The 23,150-nt window shown below is 41.0% G+C and overlaps 1 protein-coding gene across 4 annotated transcripts in view; it reads left to right on the top strand.

Moving 5' to 3' along the window:
* The window catches only part of GDPD5 (glycerophosphodiester phosphodiesterase domain containing 5), a 105,194-nt gene that overhangs the window by 51,810 nt on the left and 30,234 nt on the right, over positions 1 to 23,150 (top strand). The window lies entirely within an intron of this gene.

Here is a 23,150-nt window from a genome sequence, read left to right as displayed (position 1 = left end):
CTATGTACAAGAATATAACTACTATAATACTACCTCCTATGTACAAGAATATAACTACTATAATACTACCTCCTATGTACAAGAATATAACTACTATAATACTGCTCCTATGTACAAGAATATAACTACTATAATACTGCTCCTATGTACAAGAATATAACTACTATAATACTACTCCTATGTACAAGAATATAACTACTATAATACTGCCTCCTATGTACAAGAATATAACTACTATAATACTACTCCTATGTACAAGAATATAACTACTATAATACTACCTCCTATGTACAAGAATATAACTACTATAATACTGCTCCTATGTACAAGAATATAACTACTATAATACTACTCCTATGTACAAGAATATAACTACTATAATACTGTGCTTTTCTGTGGCTCGGGGATTCACTTTGGGACTTCCTGAGTTTTCTGAGCTGAGATTTCATCAGAATGTAGTCGGGTTTATCAGGAGATAACGTCAAATCCTCTTACGATTCCTCTCTGCAGTCTGGGTAAGTAATGGAGCTTTTCTTGCTGCTGCTCTCGTGGTAAACAGGAATTTCTAATCCAGCCGCTGCCATCTGTCAATATCCATTTCATCCGGTCAGTGATAAATCTACCAATAATTGTACACAGTTGATCCGCCGCTCTGCAGAATGTTGCGAGTCGTTCATTCCTCTTGTATTTGATGAATCTCCATTGCAAAAAAATAAATCCCCCGTTTTGTGTATACAGTTCTTATGCAGAGGAGTCTCCACTTAGTTACTATATGTCAACTCTTTGTCCCCTAATCTTGCCCTCAGATATTACTATTAATTCCATCGCCATCGTCCTGGTGTGACTGCAGGATCAGACTACATATGTTTATCTGTAGTCTGTAACCGTGCAGACAGAACGAGCTCTATGCGTAAATTTTTAAAGGATTTTGTTTTCTAAAAAGTTCTGCAACAGTTTTTTTTTTTCCAAACAGAAAGCAAACTTTCTTACATCTTGAGACCCACATAGGCCTTCGGCTACAAGAAGCCAATTGTATGGCCAGCGGTACAGTCATGGCTGCCGTTCAGATGGCGAATGCCAATCTATTTGTCTTGCTGCAGCCTGGAGGACGGGATGATAAAGCCCACAATAAAACAAAATTCTTATTCAGCGTTTCGCCCTCGTGCTGGCCGTCTTCCCCGGTGTTATGGAGGTCAGCACATCGCACCGCCACAGCCGCGAAGCACGTGTAGGGGAAGTGCATGGCGGGTGGTCGCACCTTCCTGGCCATATTCCGCTGCGCTGGCTTTTCTCAAATGCTTTGATCACAGCGAGAAATATGAAGCTCCGAGCACAATAATAAGCAGAGGATTTCCTGAGGACGGTCCAAAGGACGAGACTGCTGAGAGCGACAGAGACACAGGAAGGAGGAAAAACCTGGAATGTCCCGAAAAACTGACCCATGATTTATACTACATACATGTGACTAGTGCTGCCTATAAGGAGCAGTATTATAGTAGTTATATTCTTGTACATAGGAGTAGTATTATAGTAGTTATATTCTTGTACATGGGAGGTAGTATTATAGTAGTTATATTCTTGTACATAGGAGCAGTATTATAGTAGTTATATTCTTGTATATAGGAGTAGTATTATAGTAGTTATATTCTTGTACATAGGAGCAGTATTATAGTAGTTATATTCTTGTACATAGGAGCAGTATTATAGTAGTTATATTCTTGTACATAGGAGTAGTATTATAGTAGTTATATTCTTGTACATAGGGGGCAGTATTATAGTAGTTATATTCTTGTACATAGGAGCAGTATTATAGTAGTTATATTCTTGTATATAGGAGTAGTATTATAGTAGTTATATTCTTGTACATAGTAGTATTATAGTAGTTATATTCTTGTACATAGTAGTATTATAGTAGTTATATTCTTGTACATAGTAGTATTATAGTAGTTATATTCTTGTACATAGGAGTAGTATTATAGTAGTTATATTCTTGTACATAGGGGGCAGTATTATAGTAGTTATATTCTTGTACATAGGAGCAGTATTATAGTAGTTATATTCTTGTACATAGGAGCAGTATTATAGTAGTTATATTCTTGTACATAGGAGTAGTATTATAGTAGTTATATTCTGGTACATAGGAGTAGTATTATAGTAGTTATATTCTTGTACATAGGAGTAGTATTATAGTAGTTATATTCTTGTATATAGGAGTAGTATTATAGTAGTTATATTCTTGTACATAGTAGTATTATAGTAGTTATATTCTTGTACATAGTAGTATTATAGTAGTTATATTCTTGTACATAGTAGTATTATAGTAGTTATATTCTTGTACATAGTAGTATTATAGTAGTTATATTCTTGTACATAGTAGTATTATAGTAGTTATATTCTTGTACATAGTAGTATTATAGTAGTTATATTCTTGTACATAGGAGTAGTATTATAGTAGTTATATTCTTGTACATAGTAGTATTATAGTAGTTATATTCTTGTACATAGGAGTAGTATTATAGTAGTTATATTCTTGTACATAGGAGGTAGTATTATAGTAGTTATATTCTTGTACATAGGAGCAGTATTATAGTAGTTATATTCTTGTACATAGGAGCAGTATTATAGTAGTTATATTCTTGTACATAGCAAATTTCCTTCAGTTTACCGGAGAAATGCTGATAATGGTTTATCATTAGGATTGGTCATCCATATCCTTTTGTCCGTGATCACTTCTGGCTCTGATGTCCCCATTGTGTCAGATGTAGGTCTGTGGTTGGTGTGATGATGGTTTGCCCATCAACCCCTTTGAATTCTCAGGACTGAAGTGTTATAAGTAAAGATGTGACGGACATAACAGACATTGTGCAATATATGATAAACTTTGTGCAAATTACTGGAAATTAGATTGATGTTAGTAATAAAATCCTCTCTTAATAAATCTGCCCTATTATCTATTAGGAGGTGAGTGATCCTTATTGATAGAAGTCTACAGACTGCTTTAATTTGATAGATTTTTTTTTTTTTGTTTCTGTTCTTGGTTCCATTGGAATATATTCAGTCTTCTCACCCGCCCTGGCAGTGGAGTCAGTGTGACATTGCGGGGAGCGGAGTAAATACAGGCGTGTGCAGGATATATTTAGTGGTCATGAATATGTATCGCTCTGTACAAGTCCTTCTGTTCCTCCGCTGCCTTTCTGTGTTTCCCCGGCCAACAAGAGATTTTTCCATTAGGGAAATTCTGAGTCATGTAATTGTTCGGGATACGACAGATTAACACTGCGGTGACACATGTAAACATGACAACTCAGGTTATTGGGGGGGGGGGGGGGGGGGAGTACTGTACAGGCTCCCCACACATGGAGATTTATATTCAGCAGGTTCCTTATGTTCTCCATTGTTTTTTCATCTCCTTCTTCCCCCCTTTATTCCTTCTGTCTTCCTTCCTTCCCTCTCTTTCTTCTTCCTTCCTGCTTTCCTTCTGTATTTTTTCCTTCTTTTCCTTCTTTTGTCCTCCTTTCCCTTTCCTCCCTGTCTAATTCCTTCTTCCTTTCTTTCTTGAACTTTAGTTCCAGTTTTTTTCCTTCTGTCCTTCCATTTTCCCTATTTCCTTTTCTTTTTGTTTTCATTCTTCCCTTTTTGCTTCATTACACTTGTCTGTCTTCTTCCCTACCTTTGTTTTTTCCTTCTCTTCCTTTTTCTTCCTATCTTTCTTTCACTCAGGTCAGCTTCCGTTTCACTCTTTTCTACTTCTCTCTTTAGCCTTTCTGTTTGACTCTCTTCCTCCTTCCTTATAATTTTTTTTTTCTTCTCTCCTTTTTTACTTTTTCTTTTGCCTTACTATCTTTTTTTTTTTCTCTACTCATCCTTTCTATTATATTCTTCCTTTGCTTCCCTTCGCTCCCTTCCCTTCGCTCCCTTCCCTTCGCTCCCTTCCCTTCGCTCCCTTCCTTCCCTTCGCTCCCTTCCTTCCCTTCGCTCCCTTCCTTCCCTTCGCTCCCTTCCTTCCCTTCGCTCCCTTCCTTCCCTTCCGCTCCCTTCCTTCCCTTCCGCTCCCTTCCTTCCTTCGCTCCCTTCCTTCCGTTCGCTCCCTTCCTTCCTTCCGTTCGCTCCCTTCCTTCCTTCCTTTCGCTCCCTTCCTTCCTTCCTTTCGCTCCCTTCCTTCTGTTCGCTCCCTTCCTTCCTTCCTTCCTTTCGCTCCCTCCCTTCCTTCCTTCCTTCCTTCCTTCCGTTCGCTCCCTTCCTTCCTTCCTTCCTTCCTTCCTTTCACTCCCTCCCTTCCTTCCTTCCTTCCTTCCGTTCGCTCCCTTCCTTCCTTCCTTCCTTCCTTCCGTTCGCTCCCTTCCTTCCTTCCTTCCTTCCGCTCCCTCCCTCCCTTCCTTCCTTTCTTTCGCTCCCTTCCTTCCTTTCGCTCCCTTCCTTCCTTTTGCTCCCTTCCTTCCTTTCGCTCCCTTCCTTCCTTTCGCTCCCTTCCTTCCTTTCGCTCCCTTCCTTCCTTTCGCTCCCTCCCTTCCTTTCGCTCCCTCCCTTCCTTTCGCTCCCTCCCTTCCTTCCTTCCTTCCTTCCTTCCTTCCTTTCTCTCCCTCCCTTCCTTCCTTTCGCTCCCTTCCTTCCTTTCGCTCCCTTCCTTCCTTTCGCTCCCTTCCTTCCTTTCACTTCCTTCCTTCCGCTCCCTCCCTTCCTTCCTTCCTTTCTTTCGCTCCCTTCCTTCCTTTCGCTCCCTTCCTTCCTTTCGCTCCCTTCCTTCCGTTCGCTTCCTTCCTTCCTTCTGTTCGCTTCCTTCCTTCCTTCCTTCCTTCCTTCCTTCCTTCCTTCCTTCCTTCCTTCCTTCCTTCCTTCCTTCCTTCCTTCCGTTCACTCCCTTCCTTCCTTTCGCTTCCTTCCTTTTTTTCTCGTCTGTAGATAGTCTAGCAAGAAAGGAGGTCTTATGAGGATCATAGGGTAGATTGGGTCAGAGATTGAAGTGGAAGAATGTGGTGATATGAGACTTGTAGAGTGTGTGTAGGGCGATATCAGGAGATTAGGACGGAGTTGTATAGAGAGGAAGGAGGAGATCCTAGAGTAGATGTCGGTGTGGGGGGGGGATGAGGTCAGCGCTGTATGGAGGGGTCTGGTTATGGGCAACATTGTATGTCAGTGCTATCACTTTAGCCGTATTCGCTGGGCTAGTAGCCGTACACTCCTTCATAACAAGTCTCCATCGGGATGTTCTCAGTTATTCCTTCCATTGAAGATTTAGTTGAAGTGACGAAAGGAGATGCTAAAATAAATACTTTGTCATTTGTGTGTTTCCCGGAGATGGTATCGCTCTGCCTGGCAGGTCTGCGCCTTTGAAGATTTTTCGTGGTGCCTTGGGTCCCCTCCTGCTGCTGTCTCGGTGCCTGTTCTGTGTAAACACGGGCTGCACAATCTGATCTCGGCCTAGTAATAATTAATTGGTTTTCCGTGTAGCGTTCGTCACCAGATCCTCGCACAGCCAAAGATAAAGACCAGCGATTAGCATTTCATTAGGGCCACCATTTATTGGGTAATCTTGTTTGGGAATTACAATTGTGTCCTGGAGCGACTTTTACACTTTGATGCTATTTAACTATCAATTTTGTTCTTAAAGGGGAACTCTGCATTGCCCCCTAGCAATGTACAGAATCCTCTTCATGTACCTGTAGCTAAATCCTGCACTGGTCACTCTGACCACTAAACCTTGTAATAGACTGACACTTTCCAGTTCTGTAGAGGTTTTCTTTGCAGCAGTCACCTCATTTCCATTACAGACGGTATCACAATAGAAGATAACATGACCGAGCCATCATTACATCACTGCTGACAATAGATGATGTCATCGTTTATCTCCTCCCCCTCTCTGCACTGAGCATGTCTAGAAAACTCTCCATAGACCTCGAGTGAGTCGGCTCCAGACTATTGCTGCCTTTGGCCATGACTATGCTGTAAAGCGGATCACCAAATGCTGTTAACAGAGCAAAGGAGAAGCTCAGACAAGATGGCCGTCCCCATAATCATGGACAGAAAATAAAATAAATAAAAACTACAATCAGAAAATAAAAAGAAATTAGATTAAAAAAAAAAAAAAAAAAAAAGTGACTTCGCCGTCTGGTTTTAAAAATTGACAAGACATTCCCTTTAAATGTTTTGGTTAAAATATGATTTAAAGGGGCTCTCATGATGAAACCCCCCCCCACTGTATACCCTTGGGTCCCCTCCTGCTGCTGGGACTTGATGAGGGAGGTCGCTGGTCTGGAGAACTCATCGCAACCTTGGACTGTGCATCCCATGTGATCCTTGTCTTGAAAATGCCTGAATTGTCACAGCTACTCTCTGCACCTTGCTCCCGGGGCTCCTCTGCACCGTGCGCCCGGGGACCCTCTGCAGAACTCATCGCAACCTTGGGCTGTTCATCCCATGTGATCCTTGTCTTGAACGCCTGAATTGTCACAGTTACCCTCTGCACCGTGCGCCTGGGGACCCTCTGCACCGTGCGCCTGGGGACCCTCCTCTGCACTGACCATCAGACATCCGCTGAGTTTTTGCCCCCCACACTGGGGTTATGACAGTACAAGTAGATATTTGGTTTCATAAGAAAAAGTTCTAAGAAATCTTACTAGTTTGGGTTCTGAATGTTCCTTTACTCTTTCTGGTCTTGGCTTATAATGGATGGAAAATGCTTCCCCTATGGATGTCTCTCCTATACCTCCTCAGTATGCCGTGTGACCCCCGAGGGCCCTCTGACTGGCCCCTGCGCTGTCTTGGCTGGTCGGGTTTCTTCAGATAAATCTCCTAGTTCTTTATAATGTGATGGTTTACAATCTGTCTCCCTTTCTTGTGTTGGTCGTAGCTGAGACGTCTTTGTGGTTGGGTCTAGGTTGTGACGTCTTGAGATAACTGCTATGGATGGATATTTGCTAGAAGACTTTGTGCAATGTGACACCCAGAGTGCGGATTACTGCTCCTTTTCTTATGATCAGGTTCTGCTTCTCTAGTTTTCTTCTACTATATAATCTTCTTCCTCTATTCCGTTGTCTTGTCCTCCTCCATCTCTCCTCTACTCCTTTCATTTCTTCTTCTAGTCCTTTGTCGTCTTTTACTACTAGTTCATCTCATTCCTCTACTTCATTGTTGTCGTGTATTTCTATCCCATTCCTCTGTCTTCTTCTTCTTCTCACCCTCTTATATTCCACCATTACCTCTTACTTTCTTGTTCTCTTCCATTTTCCTTCTTTGTCTCCTTCCTTCTAGGTTATCCATGACTATGACTTTGTGTCCTGATCCTCCTACCATTGTAATGATACGTGATCTGTATGAATAGATAGTTATGGAAAAAGCTTATCTTCAGATTTTCAATGTGTGATAGTCTTGCATGGAAGTGGGTGGAATTTTTGAAAAACCGCCTTTTACTCCTTTGTTGTCGCCATAGTGGCCTCCTGCTCCTTTGTTGCCATCATCATGGACTCCTGTTCCTTTGTCACCGCCATAGTGGCCTCCTGCTCCTTTGGCGACGCCCTTGTGGTCCTCTGTTCCTTTGTCGTCATCGTGGTCCCCTGTTCCTTTGTCGCCATCATGTTCTCCTGTTCCTTTATCGCCATCATGGTCTCCTGTTCCTTTGTCGCCGCTATCGTGGACTCCTGTTCCTTTGTCGCCGCCATCGTGGACTCCTGTTCCTTTGTCGCCGCCATCGTGGACTCCTGTTCCTTTGTCGCCGCCATCGTGGACTCCTGTTCCTTTGTCGCCGCCATCGTGGACTCCTGTTCCTTTGTCGCCGCCATCGTGGACTCCTGTTCCTTTGTCGCCGCCATCGTGGACTCCTGTTCCTTTGTCGCCGCCATCGTGGACTCCTGTTCCTTTGTCGCCGCCATCGTGGACTCCTGTTCCTTTGTCGCCGCCATCGTGGACTCCTGTTCCTTTGTCGCCGCCATCGTGGACTCCTGTTCCTTTGTCGCCGCCATCGTGGACTCCTGTTCCTTTGTCGCCGCCATCGTGGACTCCTGTTCCTTTGTCGCCGCCATCGTGGACTCCTGTTCCTTTGTCGCCGCCATCGTGGACTCCTGTTCCTTTGTCGCCGCCATCGTGGACTCCTGTTCCTTTGTCGCCGCCATCGTGGACTCCTGTTCCTTTGTCGCCGCCATCCTGGTCTCCTGTTCCTTTCTCGCCGCCATCGTGGACTCCTGTTCCTTTGTCGCCGCCATCGTGGACTCCTGTTCCTTTGTCGCCGCCATCGTGGACTCCTGTTCCTTTGTCGCCGCCATCGTGGACTCCTGTTCCTTTGTCGCCGCCATCGTGGACTCCTGTTCCTTTGTCGCCGCCATCGTGGACTCCTGTTCCTTTGTCGCCGCCATCGTGGACTCCTGTTCCTTTCTCGCCGCCATCCTGGTCTCCTGTTCCTTTGTCGCCGCCATCGTGGACTCCTGTTCCTTTGTCGCCGCCATCGTGGACTCCTGTTCCTTTGTCGCCGCCATCGTGGACTCCTGTTCCTTTGTCGCCGCCATCGTGGACTCCTGTTCCTTTGTTGTCTTCTACTCCTTTGTCACCGCCATAGTCTTCTTCTGCTCCTTTGCTGTTGGTCTCTCCTTTAACTTCGTCATCGTCGTCTTCTGCTCCTTCGTCGTCCTCTTCTACTCTCATCTCCTTCCTTCCGTTTTCTTGCCTTTGTGTCCCGATCCTTCTACAATTGTACACGATCTATATCAATAGATAATCATGGAGAAAGTTTTCTCGTCACTTTCTCGGTTTGCAATAGTTTTGCATGGAGTTTTTGAGCAGCCTTGTGACTAATGTATATATTTAGCTCTGATCTATGGACGACATCTGCTCACCATTCTGTGTGTGTATAGGCATTGAGGAAAGACATTTGTAATGACAATTAAGTATCATTTGCATTACTTGTGAAATGCTTGGAGCGGCAGAGCACCATTATATCCTGTAGATGAATGTCTCATCCAGGCTCCGCTCACTTCTGCATTAAAAGGAAGCAATTTGCATTTGCAATTTCCAGTATCTTGTCAGCTAAATGACAGTGTTCGGGCCCCAGGAGGTGATGGCGGCACGTTCCATATACAGTGGGCTCTGTGTAGGTGGCGGCACGTTCCATATACAGTGGGCTCTGTGTAGGTGGCGGCACGTTCCGCATACAGTGGGCTCTGTGCTAGATGGCGGCACGTTCCGCATACAGTGGGCTCTGTGCTAGATGGCGGCACGTTCCGCATACAGTGGGCTCTGTGCTAGATGGCGGCACGTTCCAAATACAGTGGGCTCTGCTAGATGGCGGTACGTTCCAAATACAGTGGGCTCTGTGTAGATGGTGACACGTTCCGCATACAGTGGGCTCTGTGCTAGATGGCGGCACGTTCCGCATACAGTGGGCTCTGTGCTAGATGGTGGTACGTTCCGCATACAGTGGACTCTGCTAGATGGTGGTACATTCCGCATACAGTGGGCTCTGCTAGATGGTGGTACGGTCCGCATACAGTGGGCTCTGTGCTAGATGGTGGCACGTTCCGCATACAGTGGGCTCTGCTAGATGGTGGCACGGTGCGCATACAGTGGGCTCTGCTAGATGGTGGTACGGTCCGCATACAGTGGGCTCTGTGCTAGATGGTGGCACGTTCCGCATACAGTGGGCTCTGTGCTAGATGGCGGCACGTTCCGCATACAGTGGGCTCTGTGCTAGATGGCGGCACGTTCCGCATACAGTGGTCTCTGTGCTAGATGGCGGCACGTTCCGCATACAGTGGGCTCTGTGCTAGATGGCGGCACGTTCCGCATACAGTGGGCTCTGTGCTAGATGGCGGCACGTTCCGCATACAGTGGGCTCTGCTAGATGGTGGCACGGTGCACATACAGTGGGCTCTGTGCTAGATGGTGGTACGGTCCGCATACAGTGGGCTCTGTGCTAGATGGTGGCACGTTCCGCATACAGTGGGCTCTGTGCTAGATGGTGGCACGGTGCGCATACAGTGGGCTCTGTGCTAGATGGTGGCACGTTCTGCATACAGTGGGCTCTGCTAGATGGCGGCACGTTCCGCATACAGTGGGCTCTGCTAGATGGTGGCACGGTGCGCATACAGTGGGCTCTGCTAGATGGTGGCACGGTGCGCATACAGTGGGCTCTGCTAGATGGTGGTACAGTCCGCATACAGTGGTCTCTGTGCTAGATGGTGGCACGCTCCGCATACAGTGGGCTCTGTGTAGATGGTGGCACGTTCCAAATACAGTGGGCTCTGTGCTAGATGGCGGTGTTTTATTTACACTGGTGGCCGTTTGTTATGTTGGGGGATAAATACCAAGGAACTCTTATTATATAATTTGTGATTCTGTAGAGCTTTTTTCCTTCCTCCACAAAATTTTTTTTACATCCCCCCCCCCCCTCTTCCTGTGTATCAGCCTGCTATCATTGCGCCCTGGAGAACATCTTGACAATGATATTATCCTTGACCATATAATAATACCACCCCAGTGAAGAAGACTTTGTACCCGGTGTAGACTGTTCTGCCTCTCCATATAGGACACATATTGTACCAGTGAAAATTTGTTAAAACTGTATAAAAGTGACCGCCATAAAGAGTTACTGCATTATGTCCATTGCCGTATATTATCGATTCAGTTACTATATAAAGTCAGAGACACGAAGAGCAGAGAGAAGAGCGGGGGTTTATAGAAGATCCAATGACTATGAACTCCTGTCATATTTCAGCATGGTGTATGATGGGCAGATAATGTGCTTTCATTGTGTATACCGTCAGCACATCTCATGTAACGTTACAGCGACTATACCTCATTCTACCGCTACAAGCTTCTTCACATCTTCCATCTCTTATTTCAGAGGCTTTGTCCTAGATTTCTCCTTCGGACAACATATCACTTTCACTTCTCCTTTCATCATTTACATCTTCCCGGAACGTTTTGTATCTTGTATAATGACCCAGCTAAGAAAAGACACGAAGAAAGATACAACAAGATTATAGCACAGTCAAGTAGACTTGTCCTACATGTACCCATTGTCCACCATGTGCAAGATTGTACAAGAATATAACCACTATAATACTGCCTCTATGTACAAGAATATAACTACTATAATACTGCTCCTATGTACAAGAATATAACTACTATAATACTACTCCTATGTACAAGAATATAACTACTATAATACTACTCCTATGTACAAGAATATAACTACTATAATACTACCTCCTATGTACAAGAATATAACTACTATAATACTACCTCCTATGTACAAGAATATAACCACTATAATACTACTCCTATGTACAAGAATATAACTACTATAATACTACTCCTATGTACAAGAATATAACTACTATAATACTACTCCTATGTACAAGAATATAACTACTATAATACTGCTCCTATGTACAAGAATATAACTACTATAATACTACTCCTATGTACAAGAATATAACTACTATAATACTACCTCCTATGTACAAGAATATAACCACTATAATACTGCCTCTATGTACAAGAATATAACTACTATAATACTACTCCTATGTACAAGAATATAAGTACTATAATACTACCTCCTATGTACAAGAATATAACTACTATAATACTACTCCTATGTACAAGAATATAACTACTATAATACTGCCCCTATGTACAAGAATATAACTACTATAATACTACTCCTATGTACAAGAATATAACTACTATAATACTGCTCCTATGTACAAGAATATAACTACTATAATACTGCTCCTATGTACAAGAATATAACTACTATAATACTACTCTTATGTACAAGAATATAACTACTATAATACTGCTCCTATGTACAAGAATATAACTACTATAATACTGCTCCTATGTACAAGAATATAACTACTATAATACTACTCCTATGTACAAGAATATAACTACTATAATACTGCTCCTATGTACAAGAATATAACTACTATAATACTGCTCCTATGTATAAGAATATAACTACTATAATACTACTCCTATGTACAAGAATATAACTACTATAATACTACTCCTATGTACAAGAATATAACTACTATAATACTGCTCCTATGTACAAGAATATAACTACTATAATACTACTCCTATGTACAAGAATATAACTACTATAATACTACTCCTATGTACAAGAATATAACTACTATAATACTACTCCTATGTACAAGAATATAACTACTATAATACTGCTCCTATGTACAAGAATATAACTACTATAATACTACTCCTATGTACAAGAATATAACTACTATAATACTACTCCTATGTACAAGAATATAACTACTATAATACTGCTCCTATGTACAAGAATATAACTACTATAATACTGCTCCTATGTACAAGAATATAACTACTATAATACTGCTCCTATGGAGGAGAATATATTGAATGGTTTTGTGGATTAGATTGTCAGCTCTTGTGTGCCAGGAATGATGTGACTGATTTGTTGTAAGACTTTCATGAGCTTTTGCTTTCAGTGATGATTCCTTGCTGCGGTCTCCAGGGGGCGCTCTCCTCCCTGGTATATTCTCTATTCCTTTGATCCTTTGGCTATTATATAGTGAGCCCCTCTATGCAGTTATTCTGGGGTCTCTCCATGTGAGATGTAGCAGGTTATGACCGCACCAGTGTGTGCTCCGAGTTATTACCGCTCTGGGATATCTATTAGCTGCCGCTTATTATCTGCTCATTACTCCAGAGTATATAGCGCCGGCTCTAACGTGATGTTTTTCAGCATCCCAAAAATAATTGCAGATTCAGACCTCATACACACGACTAGATGTGCATCAGATATGGAGATACTAGTTCAGACCTTGAAGTGTCGCCCCCTCCCATTACATATTCACATCTATGGAGGCTTCTGGTCCTGTCCGCACCTATGACACGGAGCAGGATAGAGCGGGTCAGAAGCCTCCATAGTATAGTAGCAGAGCTGTTTCCGGCTATAGATCTAGTATAGGGATTGGGGGACCCCCAACCAGTCTCCTCCAATACCTTCAGGTCCTGGACAATCCCTTTAACGTGTATGCAGTGAGCTCCCTCTAGTGGAGGCTGTTGGTAGTAACTCTCTGGCTGTGTGATGTCAGCAGGGGGTTAGATTTTCTGACACGGCTCCAGACGTGACCTGCGGTGTCTTGTAAGCGCCCCCTCCTCTGACCCGTACACAGAGCTGTCCAGCGTCCTGACCCTTCCAGGTTTTATATGACACCTTCCTCCTCCTCCTTTGTCTCTTTCTATTCTGCCTCCGATAAATAATTGATTTCTGGACTTGCGCACAAATGGCAGTCACATCTGTAAGCTCTCGAAGTGTTCGGCGGAGTCTGCGAGCGCCGAGTGTTATAATTACACGCCATTCGCTGATCTGTCGGAAGGATCACTATAATTCGGAGGTTTTCTGCTCTCTGACTACATGTGCCGTGATTAGAAATTCATTAGACTGTGGGGACTCGGCATCTGTTCCTGGAGTGTAAGGAGCGCTGACATTACTCGTCTGAGCGCGCTCAGTTGTCACATGGTCATCACGATGGTGGCAAAATGCTCCAAATATTTGACTGTAAATCCCTGGAGGTTATTGTTCTTACTGGTGGGGGATCCCGCTCTATAGAACATGGCGGCATGTCGTCCTCTGACAGCTAGAGATATGGGGTCGGAGCCCTTCAGGTGGAGCGCAGTATAGCCGGGCCCGGACTAGGAGTCTGGAGGGCCTTGGCCACATAACCCAGTTCATGAGCAAATGATGCAGATTTGCCCTAAATGTTCAGCAGCTGGAGGTGACACCGTACCCGGCCGTGCATGTCCATTGTGATTTCACCCCCCCCCAACCCCCCAACAACCCATTACTTCCTCAGGAGTTGCATGACCAAAGTGCATTACCTTACATTTGTCAACATTAATCTTCGTTTGCCAAGTCTCCGCCCCCCCCCCCCCATGCTTCCTTAGATTCCCTTGTAATATTCTACTATCCTCCTCATTATTTATAACCCTACAAAGTTTAGTATCATCTGCAAATATGGACACCGTGCTCTGTAATATGGACACCGTGCTCTGCAATATGGACACCGTGCTCTGTAATATGGACCCCCTGGTTTGTAAGCCCTCTACCAGGTCATTAATAAAGATATTAAACAAGAGAGGACCTAATACTGACCCTTGCGGCCCCCACTGGTGACTGTGAACACCCCCTCCCAATACCGCCCCCTGTGGCACCCCACTTGTGACTGTGCCCCAGTCTGAATCTTTACCATTAACAAGTCCCCTCTGTTTCCTATCAGTGAACCAGTTGCTAACCCAAATGCATATGTTTTCCCCCAGTCCCAATATTCTCATCTTGCATACCAACTGTTTATGTGGAACAGTATCAAAAGCCTTTGAAAAGTACAGATACACCACGTCCACTGCATTACCCATGTCCAGATACACCACATCCATTGCATTACCCATGTCCAGATATACCACGTCTACTGCATTACCCATGTCCAGATACACCACATCCACTGCATTACCCATGTCCAGATACACCACATCTACTGCATTACCCATGTCCAGATACACCATGTCTACTGCATTACCCATGTCCAGATACACCACATCCACTGCATTACCCATGTCCAGATACACCATGTCTACTGCATTACCCATGTCCAGATACACCACGTCTACTGCATTACCCGTGTCCAGATACACCACATCCACTGCATTACCCATGTCCAGGTACACCACATCCACTGCATTACCCATGTCCAGGTACACCACATCCACTGCATTACCCATGTCCAGATACACCACGTCTACTGCATTACCCTTGTCCAGATACACCACATCCACTGCATTACCCGTGTCCAGATACACCACGTCTACTGCATTACCCATGTCCAGATACACCACGTCTACTGCATTACCCATGTCCAGATACACCACGTCTACTGCATTACCCATGTCCAGGTACACCACGTCTACTACATTACCCATGTCCAGGTACACCACGTCTGCATTACCCATGTCCAGATACACCACGTCTACTACATTACCCAACCCCAGATACACCATGTCCAGTATGCGCCATTCCTGAATCCTTAAATATTAGATACAAGGGTCTATCTATGACCGAGCTTAATTCCCTCAGTACTCGGGGGTGTATTCCATCTGGATCGGGTGATTTTCTCTATTTTAGTGTTTTGCAGGCACCGCCGCACTTCTTCCTGCGTTATACGGGTGACGTTTAATTGAGTGTTCACATTAACCCTAATCACATTGCTGTTCAGTCCATGTTGAGGGTTAGCAGAGGAATAAGAGTTACAAGGACCAGTGACTTCCTCTAAGAAGCCTTGGAAGCTTTTGCAACATGTACAAGTGTAATCCAAGTGAGCATTCTCAAAGCGGCTTTCGGCCTCGTCCCCGTCCACAGTATCGCTGCCAACCTCATTGAATCCGGCGGCCGTCTCCCGCAGGGAGCCGTGTGGTCTGGGCTTCGTCCCAAGTAGAGGATCAGCATTGAGTCTCCGGCCTTCTCACTTAAGAAGTAGCGTCTAAGACTGCGATGATGGTCATAATAGGGGCCTGTTCACACCTGCAGCTGATGTAGTAGACTTAACTAGAAAGGTCCCCAATATGTTACAATGTGGCAGAACATTTCAATATACAAAGATATAACTTCGCAATATATACGATATAAATTCCCGAGCATGGCAGACGATGCGGTACGGATGTGATCTGTGTTATTCTCCTAGACAGTCGGGCTTTTGGGATTTCTCCAGGATCTGGAATGACATTTAATTTATCAACCATTAATGTGCAAAAACCTACAGTATAAGCACAAGAAAACCTTACACCCCCTCCTGCAACTTAAATCTTAAGAAATGACATTTCTTAATGAGCCCCTTAAGTATTCCTTCCGTATATGTCTGACTCCTAATTAGAAACCTGGTGCAGAGAACAGCCCGGATATAACGGTCTGACACATCCACCGCTGCTGACTACACGTACTGGCGGTAATATCCATTATAAGGAAGGCAAGTGAGGGGAGACGTAGTCTACCACCGTATACGGGGCACTCTAGTATAGCTGACTCATTACCATCTAGTAGACATGTACAAGAATATAACTACTATAATACTGCTACCTATGTACAAGAATATAACTACTATAATACTACTCCTATGTACAAGAATATAACTACTACAATACTGCCTCTATGTACAAGAATATAACTACTATAATACTACTCCTATGTACAAGAATATAACTACTATAATACTACTCCTATGTACAAGAATATAACTACTATAATACTACTCCTATGTACAAGAATATAACTACTATAATACTACCTCCTATGTACAAGAATATAACTACTATAATACTACTCCTATGTACAAGAATATAACTACTATAATACTACCTCCTATGTACAAGAATATAACTACTATAATATTACTCCTATGTACAAGAATATAACTACTATAATACTACTCCTATGTACAAGAATATAACTACTATAATACTACTCCTATGTACAAGAATATAACTACTATAATACTGCTCCTATGTACAAGAATATAACTACTATAATACTGCACCTATGTACAAGAATATAACTACTATAATACTACTCCGATGTACAAGAATATAACTACTATAATACTGCTCCTATGTACAAGAATATAACTACTATAATACTACCTCCTATGTACAAGAATATAACTACTATAATACTGCTCCTATGTACAAGAATATAACTACTATAATACTGCTCCTATATACAAGAATATAACTACTATAATACAGCTCCTATGTACAAGAATATAACTACTATAATACTACTCCTATGTACAAGAATATAACTAGTATAATACTGCCCCCTGTGTACAAGAATATAACTACTATAATACTACCTCCTATGTACAAGAATATAACTACTATAATACTACTATTATGTACAAGAATATAACTACTATAATACTACCTCCTACGTACAAGAATATAACTATAATACTACTCCTATGTACAAGAATATAACTACTATAATACTACCTCCTATGTACAAGAATATCACTACTATAATACTGCTCCTATGTACAAGAATATAACTACTATAATACTACTCCTGTATACAAGAATATAACTACTATAATACTACTCCTGTATACAAGAATATAACTACTATAATACTACTCCTATGTACAAGAATATAACTACTATAATACTACTCCTGTATACAAGAATATAACTACTATAATACTACTCCTATGTACAAGAATATAACTACTATAATACTACCTCCTATGTACAAGAATATAACTACTATAATACTACCTCCTATGTACAAGAATATAACTACTATAATACTGTTCCTATGTACAAGAATATAACTACTATAATACTACTATGTACAAGAATATAACTACTATAATACAGCCCCCTATGTACAAGAATATAACTACTGTAATACTACCTCCTATGTACAAGAATATAACTACTATAATACTACTCCTATGTACAAGAATATAACTACTATAATACTGCCCCCTATGTACAAGAATATAACTACTATAATACTACTATGTACAAGAATATAACTACTATAATACTGCTACCTATGTACAAGAATATAACTACTATAATACTACTCCTATGTACAAGAATATAACTACTACAATACTGCCTCTATGTACAAGAATATAACTACTATAATACTACTCCTATGTACAAGAATATAACTACTATAATACTACTCCTATGTACAAGAATATAACTACTATAATACTACTCCTATGTACAAGAATATAACTACTATAATACTACCTCCTATGTACAAGAATATAACTACTATAATACTACTCCTATGTACAAGAATATAACTACTATAATACTACCTCCTATGTACAAGAATATAACTACTATAATATTACTCCTATGTACAAGAATATAACTACTATAATACTACTCCTATGTACAAGAATATAACTACTATAATACTACTCCTATGTACAAGAATATAACTACTATAATACTGCTCCTATGTACAAGAATATAACTACTATAATACTGCACCTATGTACAAGAATATAACTACTATAATACTACTCCGATGTACAAGAATATAACTACTATAATACTGCTCCTATGTACAAGAATATAACTACTATAATACTACCTCCTATGTACAAGAATATAACTACTATAATACTGCTCCTATGTACAAGAATATAACTACTATAATACTGCTCCTATATACAAGAATATAACTACTATAATACAGCTCCTATGTACAAGAATATAACTACTATAATACTACTCCTATGTACAAGAATATAACTAGTATAATACTGCCCCCTGTGTACAAGAATATAACTACTATAATACTACCTCCTATGTACAAGAATATAACTACTATAATACTACTATTATGTACAAGAATATAACTACTATAATACTACCTCCTACGTACAAGAATATAACTATAATACTACTCCTATGTACAAGAATATAACTACTATAATACTACCTCCTATGTACAAGAATATCACTACTATAATACTGCTCCTATGTACAAGAATATAACTACTATAATACTACTCCTGTATACAAGAATATAACTACTATAATACTACTCCTGTATACAAGAATATAACTACTATAATACTACTCCTATGTACAAGAATATAACTACTATAATACTACTCCTGTATACAAGAATATAACTACTATAATACTACTCCTATGTACAAGAATATAACTACTATAATACTACCTCCTATGTACAAGAATATAACTACTATAATACTACCTCCTATGTACAAGAATATAACTACTATAATACTGTTCCTATGTACAAGAATATAACTACTATAATACTACTATGTACAAGAATATAACTACTATAATACAGCCCCCTATGTACAAGAATATAACTACTGTAATACTACCTCCTATGTACAAGAATATAACTACTATAATACTACTCCTATGTACAAGAATATAACTACTATAATACTGCCCCCTATGTACAAGAATATAACTACTATAATACTACTATGTACAAGAATATAACTACTATAATACAGCCCCCTATGTACAAGAATATAACTACTATAATACTGCTCCTATGTAGAAGAATATAACTACTATAATACTACCTCCTATGTACAAGAATATAACTACTATAATACTGCTTTTATGTACAAGAATATAACTACTATAATACTACTCCTGTGTACAAGAATATAACTACTATAATACTACCTCCTATGTACAAGAATATAACTACTATAATACTACTCCTATGTACAAGAATATAACTACTATAATACTACTCCTGTATACAAGAATATAACTACTATAATACTACTCCTATGTACAAGAATATAACTACTATAATACTACCTCCTATGTACAAGAATATAACTACTATAATACTACCTCCTATGTACAAGAATATAACTACTATAATACTACTCCTGTGTACAAGAATATAACTACTATAATACTACCTCCTATGTACAAGAATATAACTACTATAATACTACTCCTATGTACAAGAATATAACTACTATAATACTACTCCTGTATACAAGAATATAACTGCTATAATACTACTCCTATGTACAAGAATATAACTACTATAATACTACTCCTGTGTACAAGAATATAACTACTATAATACTACCTCCTATGTACAAGAATATAACTACTATAATACTACCTCCTATGTACAAGAATATAACTACTATAATACTACTCCTTTGTACAAGAATATAACTACTATAATACTACCTCCTATGTACAAGAATATAACTACTATAATACTGCTCCTATGTACAAGAATATAACTACTATAATACTGCTCCTATGTACAAGAATATAACTACTATAATACTACTCCTGTATACAAGAATATAACTACTATAATACTGTTCCTATGTACAAGAATATAACTACTATAATACTGCTCCTATGTACAAGAATATAACTACTATAATACTACTCCTATGTACAAGAATATAACTACTATAATACTACTCCTATGTACAAGAATATAACTAGTATAATACTACTCCTATGTACAAGAATATAACTACTATAATACTACTCCTATGTACAAGAATATAACTAGTATAATACTACCTCCTATGTACAAGAATATAACTTCTATAATACTGCTCCTATGTACAAGAATATAACTACTATAATACTGCTCCTATGTACAAGAATATAACTACTATAATACTGCTCCTATGTACAAGAATATAACTACTATAATACTACTCCTGTATACAAGAATATAACTACTATAATACTACTCCTATGTAATTGAATATATAAAGTATCCCTATTACTGCCCCCTATAGATAAATATATAACTATCTGGTACTGTTATATATAGTTCCTGTTATATGAGTAAATCTTGTGTATTATGACACCGTTGTGTATACGCAGGGACTGCCGTACACTAAATATTTAAGCTCACTCCTAACCCTTTCGTCTGTTCTGGTTTTGCGGTTTATTATACACGTCTGACCTCTGATATATTATTGTATATACCGCCACCACTGCTGTTTTGCTGACTTTGTTGTAACATAAATCTAATAAGGCGATCCTCCAGACGTCACGTATTGCTCATCAGTCTCGCTGCTGTAAGTCTCTTGTGTCTATCTATTAATGTTTCTGCTGGTTTGGCGCTATGAATTATCGGGGACGTTTCGATCCATCATGTTACTTCCTGTCATTGTGATGGGATTTATTACTTGTCACATATGGCGGCCGCTACAAGTAAGTAAATAAATAAAAATTCTGCCGATGTGGAAATCCTGAGACTTTATGGTTGTGGGCACCAAAGGGGCTCTGGGTGCGATATTTCTGTGATCTCCTCCTTGTATATCTCCTTGTTCAGTCTTTGGACAGCTCAGGAGGAGGAGGAGGAGGCTTCCATCTGCCGCGCTTCACTGCTTTCCTTGACAGCCCTTCCCCGCATCCTGTCTCCTCGAGCGTCAGCGGTGTCAAGGTGAACGTCTTCCCTGCAGACCTTGATGTGTGTTCAGTTCCCGGAGAAAAGACTCTTCGCCGTATGGAGAGAACAGTCACGTTTCTGAATTCTGATCCATTCCCGCTACCCAGAACTTGTCGCCCCACGCAGAGACTCCGTCTAGTAGCAGGTTGGACTTTCTTTCCCCTTTAGACCTGCAACAATCGGAGAATCCAGGGTGCGCCAAGAAAACCTCCACCCCCCGCCATTACTCCACCTCAAGTATAATATTAGAGATGAAATAATACCACCATATAGTGGCTGAATAATACCACCTTTATAATACTGCCATACAAAAGCTGAACAATACCGCCCATACTGCGACAGACTGATCCCATTATTACAGTGGCAGTATAATGCCTCCAAAACACTGTCTGAATAATACTGCCATACAGTGCTGTGATGTAGACTGTGCCGTAATGACTTGTCTTCGGTCTCTTGACAAAATTTCTAAGCTCTTCCTCTGTTTCCACTCCCATAGAGGGTACCCAGCTTTCCCAGACCTTTGTACAGCACGTATACCATTAATCCAGCTTTCCCAGGATGAGATAAATCAAGTACAATGCCAGCTGTAATATTTTCGGGTTTGGTGGAGGTGGGGCCTCTGGGGCTTCTGTACCTGACAGATGAGCGCCCGTTACTTGAGCTGCTCTGGGACTCTCTTTACAGCCTGAGATTTCCTCTCTCCTCCTATTTCGGGATCTCATCATAAATCATTTCACCGCGGACGTTCGTTTTCTGCTAAATTTTGACTTTCTAATTTTAGATTTGTTGGTTGCTGTTTATAGAGTAGGCCGAGTATTGCTGCGGGGTAATTGTCCTCATTACGGCGTCCTGCGTTGCGGCAGCGCCCATTCTCGTTCATTTCTGTGATTTATGCTGTTGTGACCCAGCTTTCCCAGGACCCCTTTGATCACTGGCAATTACCTCCATACAGGATTCTGAGAAAATCTATACTGGCGGCCATATGGGTTGGCAACTCAGATATTATATGTACATCAGGTTTTTATTTATTTTGTAAGTAACTATCTACATTGTGAAAAAATAATGAAATATTGCAATTCTCCTACTGGCCACTAAGAGTCCTCCTGTGCTCTGCTGCTCACTTGTCAGCTTTGCTGTGTAGGCAGGAACATAACGAGCAGATTCATCTCAATTATTCACAGCTTTGTTGTGTAGACTTGGGATAATACGTGCAGAGTCATCTCAATCCTTTATAACTTTGCTTATTCTGTCCTAGTCTATACAGCAAAGGTGTAAATGGATGAGATGACTGCTCGTTTTGTCCTAGTCTATACTGCAGAGTGATCTCTGTTCTTTACATCTTCACTGTATAGACTGGAATTATATGCGCAGAGTCCTTTCATTCTTTTATATGCTTGCTTATTCTGTCCTAGCCTGTACAGCAGAGTGATCTCCATTCTTTACGTTTTCGCTGTATAAACTGGGATAGTATGTGCAGAGTCCTCTCATTCATTTATATTCTTGCTTATTCTGGCCTAGTCTGTACAGCAAAGGTGTAAATTATTGACATCACTCTGGAGATTTTGTCCTAGTCTGTACTGCAGAATCCTCATTCATTTTCAGCTTTGCTTTATAGCCTGGGATAGAATAAGCAGAGTCATCTCAGTAATTTACAGCTTTGCTTTATAGATCAGGGCAGAATGAGTCCTTTCACAGTCATTACAGGGTTGGTCAGTCAGTAACAGCTCTGTATACAGCTCCCCTGTCAGTCTGTAGTCCCTGGAGTAGGGCCTGTGCTATACTTCATGGAAACTGTATGGATATTTCTATGCCACAAAGCGCCTGCACCCTGCTGTGCAGTCCATACAGGATTTGTACATCTCCAGTATGGCTGCCACCAAGGAAGGCTCTCCTCCAACCCTGTATCATGTGTTTCTGAGGGGGAAGGAGGGGTGTGGTTATTTTCGACAGACAACCTTGGTCTTATCTTAATGACGTCCTGGCCAAATAAATGATGAATATCTTGGATCACAGGATGGGGACAGAATGTTAAATCTGGATCTCCCGAAATATTTCACATTCCAGTGTCAGCGTTCTGGCGGGTCAGGTGACCAAGATGATGATTAACCCTTCCGAGGCTCAATTATATGTTGTTAATAATTGTCTGATATTAAAAAAA

This window comes from Leptodactylus fuscus, chromosome 2 (genome assembly GCF_031893055.1).
Source record: "Leptodactylus fuscus isolate aLepFus1 chromosome 2, aLepFus1.hap2, whole genome shotgun sequence".
Lineage (NCBI taxonomy): Eukaryota > Metazoa > Chordata > Amphibia > Anura > Leptodactylidae > Leptodactylus > Leptodactylus fuscus.
This window is presented reverse-complemented; position numbering and strand designations above follow the sequence as displayed.